We start from the raw sequence: 6121 nt of genomic DNA on the forward strand, positions 1-6121 counted from the left end.
GATGGATAAATGTAGTACAGCCTCTTTGGAAAGGAGCTGCTTTAGTTAATCTCCGACTACAATCAATAAATTTCGATGCGTCGTACGATTTTAAAGAAGCGCTAATTAAATTAGGAATAGCTCGTCACAGCAAGAACATTATGGAGCATGTTTCCCCTGCACTCTAAAAAAAAAAAAAACATATATACATATATTTTCCTACAAAAAATATAGAAAAAATAATAATAATAAAATAAAAATATATAGAATAACTGCTACCTTATCCAAATTTTTGTTATAAACAACAAGAGTCATTCCTGAACACTTGACAATCGCTTACAGTATTGAAATGCCGGGACATCACCACCTACAGGCCCCTGAAAATCGAGAGGAAGACTATGGATTGATCGACGGCGTAAGACCAGGCTATCATCCTAAAATCTACGGTTACTTATCTGAATTCAGATGTTGTGTCATTCGAAGGAAAAATTTATCAACGAATCTCAGGCGGTTATAAAATTTGTAGTTCATGCTTCTACAAGGTTCCGGAAGAATATCAACAAGAATACGCAATGGTGCCATCACATAATTTAATACACAGGACTTCGGCAGAAAACCAAACTAATTGCACTCAATGCCATAAGATAATAATAAAAATCAGACCAGCTGTTGAATGTAGAGGATGCATCGAAGAATACTTAACCACCGATGAAGCATATCTCTATGAAGGATGGGGAGCGCCTGTCTTCGCACGATGGGAAGAAAAACAATAGTGAAAAGGAAACCTTTTCCTCTTTCCCCCCCCCCTCAACACCGGATCCAGACTGTCTGACCATAACCACGTGGCATCGCTCATCTCCGCATTATTTACTCTTTAAAAAAAAATATATATATATATAAATAAAAAAAAACGCATAATCTGGCATTCTAAGTATTTACAGTTAATTCTTCAATGATTAAACATCAACTACAGCTTAAGATGGCAGAAGGATTATGGTTTTCCTGGAACTCCGAAACATATGAAGAGGAAATTCATAGATCTAGCAATAGAACGAGATCACGAATTCCTTCCAAAACTTCCGATTACCTGAAAAGAAACCATCGACGCTCATTTAGATCAAACGTGGAGAGTGCCTGCCCGTCCCCAAAGGAAAAAGAGTAACAGCGAAGGACAAAGGAAGAACCTGGTTTCTCTCACATACGCACATCTGGTATCGACCCTGACAAGGATGATATGTCCATATCTCTCTCTCTCTTATCCTTTCTATCCTTTCTTCGCTCCAGTCTCCTCTTTCGCGCTACTATATAATTGCGCTAAAATATCAATTATCAATTCCTTTTATATACTATCTTTATATTCTTCTTATATTAAGTTACCTTTATATTTTTACTCATATTTTAATCATTATTATAAAAAAAATATATATATATATATATATATATGTATATATATATATATATATATATATATATATATATATATATATATATATATATGGAAATCTTGTGCAGGAAGGAATAAAAGGAAGGGGTTATGGAGGTCGCCTTTTCTTTCCTCCTTCCTTTAAGAAAAGGAAGAAAGAAGAACTAGCATATACTATAATAATTAATTTATACACTTGTACTATACTCTTACACGTTACATTAAGTATATAATAATGCGTGTAATTTCCTTTTTTTTCTCAGAAAGAAAAGAATCGAATATTTCTATTACTTGCAAATGTTGTGTACCCCCCAACATTTGTCTAAGGCGGGGGGTGTTACGTCCGATGGACGTCGTGATTCTTTTCTTTCTTTGAAGCTATACAAAAACTATACGATAACCATGTGCGCGGGTAACTCTCGGCGATATCCAAATCAAGGAAACGAAAAATAATAAATGAGTCTAGACTACGCGGACAGCATGTTATTATAAATAGAAAATTTCCATTAAAATAAAGAACTGTAATAAAATCGAACTCGCATATGTTTACAGTTGGGACGTCCGTTAGAACCATTGGAACTCTAGTAACAAAGCGATCCTTCTTAAGAATCGCACCAACTATAAACATATGTATATTTAACCCTTGTAGCGGATATCTGAGATCGAGAGACTCGAAGCAAAAATATACAAGAAAAACTAGAGCTAAGGATGGTCAGTCGTTGGAACTTAGAAATTTTAAACAAATCGGAACCAGAACCGTAATAAAATTTTTATAGCGGTCCACACGTGGAGCTATGAAAACAGAAACCCTTCAGGGCTGCAGAATCTTAAGCGGGTAATCAAAAAAGGGGGAAACTAAACAATTCGCCTGGCCATCCTTAAGCGCTAGCCGAAACGCGAAAAGACTCTCGCAAGTCATAAAATCTGTCCGCTAAGCTCCCACTCTCTGCTGGATAGAGCCAAATTTTGAAACCAAAGGGCCAACCTATTACAATCTTAGAACCGCCTTTCCCTTCAAAATCAGCCTCCTTGTTCTTAAGAAGGGGGCAACTGAAATTATCTCATTCGCCCAAAAGAGATTCCCACTATCCAGAAAAGAGGAGGAGCAATGACTTTAAAAACTCGAGCGCAAGATGCGAGACACAGTCTTTCCGTACTCAAAAATTCCCCTGCAGCTGCCAGTACTTTTTCCGCAGTTTGAGCGTCTGAGTCTTAGCTTTCGCGAGTTAAATTAACCGAAAAAAAAACGCGAAGTGCACGAAGTGAACGGAGTCCAACCAGGTCACCTGTTCTCCAGCATTGGGGCCTCTCCGACCGCGACTAGAGACTCGCCTTGGCTAAATCGTTATATATATATATATATGGGGAATTCTCTTTTAAATCAGCCACCCCCCCTGCCCATTTCAATTTTGGGGAAAAAAATTTTTTTAGCACACGAAAAAATTTGTCAAGAAGTCTAGTTTTTGATGCCGTTAGGTGTTTTTAAAAAAAAAAATTTTCTAACCTCAAAAAAACTGTCTAAAGTGAGGCATCTCGCAAAAAAATGCCATTTTTTAGTCAAAAATGATCGAAAAAATTATAATTCGTCAATAATTTTGACCAAATTACTCATTAAAAGTATTTTGGGGGTCGCTGAACAAGAATCCGATGTCAGATTTCAAATTCAAGATGGCGGATCCAAGATGGCGGACAGTATTTTTCTTACTGTTGACCGATTTCTACTAAATTCTGTATGTAGGAGTTTTTGGGATCGCTGATTACGATTCCGAATTCGAATTTCAAATTCAAGATGTCTGATCCAAGATGGCGGACCTTAATTTCAAATTCCAGATTGCGGATCCAAAATGGTGGACAGATATTTTCTTATTATTGGCTGATTTCTACAAAATTTTGTAAACGGAAGTTTTTGAGGACTCTGATAACGAATTTGAGCTCAGGTTCCAAATTCAAGATGGCGGACCCAAGATGGCGGACATTACTTTTTTAAAAACAGACATTTATGTCCACCATCTTGGGTCCGCCATCTTGAATTTGGAACCTGAGCTCAAATTCGTTATCAGAGTCCTCAAAAACTTCCGTTTACAAAATTTTGTAGAAATCAGCCAATAATAAGAAAATATCTGTCCACCATTTTGGATCCGCAATCTGGAATTTGAAATTAAGGTCCGCCATCTTGGATCAGACATCTTGAATTTGAAATTCGAATTCGGAATCGTAATCAGCGATCCCAAAAACTCCTACATACAGAATTTAGTAGAAATCGGTCAACAGTAAGAAAAATACTGTCCGCCATCTTGGATCCGCCATCTTGAATTTGAAATCTGACATCGGATTCTTGTTCAGCGACCCCCAAAATACTTTTAATGAGTAATTTGATCAAAATTATTGACGAATTATAATTTTTTCGATCATTTTTGACTAAAAAATGGCATTTTTTTGCGAGATGCCTCACTTTAGACAGTTTTTTTGAGGTTAGAAAATTTTTTTTTTTTAAAACACCTAACGGCATCAAAAACTAGACTTCTTGACAAATTTTTTCGTGTGCTAAAAAAATTTTTTTCCCCAAAATTGAAATGGGCAGGGGGGTGGCTGATTTAAAAAAGAATTCCCCATATATATATATATATATATATATATATATATATCAACGCTCTCAATAAGTAGTAAGTCTAAATCCTCTCTCAGTCCTTATTTCTCCTTCCCATTCGATTGAGAAACGATCTTTAGGTAATTAAAGAGTTTGAGTTACAGATCTTTAAGGTAATAAGAGTTTAATCAATAATACTCCCGATCAGTTAAAATTCCATAGTAACCATCAATAGTAATCTATCGTTAACGGTTCAATTCCCCTCTCTCGTGTTAACCAACTGTCATTGGGAATGATCCTTGACCGATTTTTTCTCTAATCTATAGAAAATAAATCTCGACAATTTAATAATCGTTTAATTACTTCTTGTCTCTTTCCTCTTCCTAATCATCTTCCTCATCTCTCCTTGTTCGTCTAGAATCTCCTCAAGGCGGTTCACGAACGATTTCTCGTTCGTCTAGAATCTCCTCAGGGCGGTTCACGAACAATTTTTAATCCGGCTCACATCTCCGAAGATTGACTCCCTATCGAACACTCCTAAATTTGAAACTTTTCTTAAAACCCATTTGGAATTTACGTTACCTCCTTTCAATTTTTGTTCTCCTCTCTTAATTATCCCTTCACTTATATTTCTTTATCATCAGTAACCCACAATTAAGAACACTTTAAATTTAAGGATATAAACGGGCTACTATCCCGTCTAAGATTCAAGTATCTTTTCCCAATGACAACGGTAATATAGTTAACGGTAATTAGTTAGCAACACCTCTTGACGATATTTCAATCTCCCTCATTTACCGTTGAATTATTATTAGTGCCGGGCCACGGTAAACGCAGAGCGCAGTTGCGGCGCAGGAATCGTTGGAATAGGGCTCTCAAAAAGAAATTGGCCAAGAGAATCACACCCCTTGTTGCGAACCAAACCCCGAATAATAGTATAGAAACAGAAAACTTAACGGACTCCCCATCTACGCCACACAACAATAGTAATAATATTACCAATCTTAGTAATAATAGTAATAATAGTAACAATATTAGCGATATTAGGAATAATAGCGACAATAATAATAATAGTAATAATAGTTTACGAAATCTCGACTTACTCGACACTCCCTCACCTCCTAACTACTCTCCAATCTCCTCTCCCGAACCCCCTCGTTCCCCCTCACCTCTTGTCCGGGAGCGTACCCCTCCCATACCTGTCATCACCCTTGATTCAGACCCTCCTTCCCCTTCCACCTCCTCAGGGTTTTCTGAATTCGGCGAGGCTATGGAAGATTTTGCGAGAGATCTTCCCGACCTTGAAGAGGATCCCCACGACTTCGACTCCCTTCCCGATTCCCCGTCGGAACATCCTCACCATAACGAAACACCTGAACCTCCCCATCCTGATTCTCTAAATTATTTCTTATCTCAGTTCCCCTTCATCGATCTCCCCATACCTGAAGGAACATTCTGCGTGGGCCCAGGCCGAGTTAACCACCAAGACCTACTGAATCTCATAACCACCTCCCCTTCCAATTCCGTCATCCCCTGGTACCTCCCGGGTTATCAACTCCCTTTAGCTGTCCCTATCCAAGCCCTCTGGAGGAGGTTTCCCCCTTCCACAGCTAGGATTGAAGAACTCTGACCCTTCTCTTTTTCCCTCACCCAATAAATTTGTACATAATCCCCCACTTCCTGTAACCTACACACACTTATCCGCAAGCGACGAACTCTATACTTCCTTTAATGAGTAAGCGTTATTCAATTTTTTTTTATTACACATTCACGTTTTATTTTATTTTATTTCTTATATTATATTAATTATATGTATATTGTATTAACCAGGCAGAATTTAATTCTTAACGTAAATTCTTCCCTGTATATTCTGACTGATGACCTCCGAACGATTGTAATACCCGCGAGAATATATACACACACACACACACACACAGATACCTACTCACGCATAGCTACAACTGCTAAGATGTATTTTTCTTTCTTTATTTTTGCATAATATATGTATTTTTAATTTAATGTATAATTTAATTATTTAACCCGTTCTCTTCCCTAAATCCTGAGATCGCACTAGGTCCCATACCGCGTAACAAGGATTAAATTCCTTTATCGAAAAGGGACCACCGAACGAA

At 37.4% G+C, this 6121-nt stretch overlaps 1 long non-coding RNA gene across 1 annotated transcript in view; it reads right to left on the bottom strand.

Moving 5' to 3' along the window:
• The window catches only part of LOC145973680 (uncharacterized), a 1082-nt gene extending 247 nt beyond the window's left edge, over positions 1–835 (bottom strand). The window contains exons 1-2 of the long non-coding RNA XR_014439536.1: positions 259–835; positions 1–163 (exon numbers count right to left, since the gene is read on the bottom strand). The exon at positions 1–163 is cut by the window's left edge and continues 111 nt beyond it. This is a non-coding gene — a long non-coding RNA (uncharacterized LOC145973680). The remainder of the gene's footprint in view (positions 164–258) is intronic.
• Between the last annotated feature and the right edge of the window lie 5286 nt (positions 836–6121).

The sequence above is a fragment of the Camponotus vicinus genome, unplaced genomic scaffold, assembly GCF_025532165.1.
Source record: "Camponotus vicinus isolate PSW18456_S1 unplaced genomic scaffold, iyCamVici1.0 SCAF_1, whole genome shotgun sequence".
Classification (NCBI taxonomy): Eukaryota; Metazoa; Arthropoda; class Insecta; order Hymenoptera; family Formicidae; genus Camponotus; species Camponotus vicinus.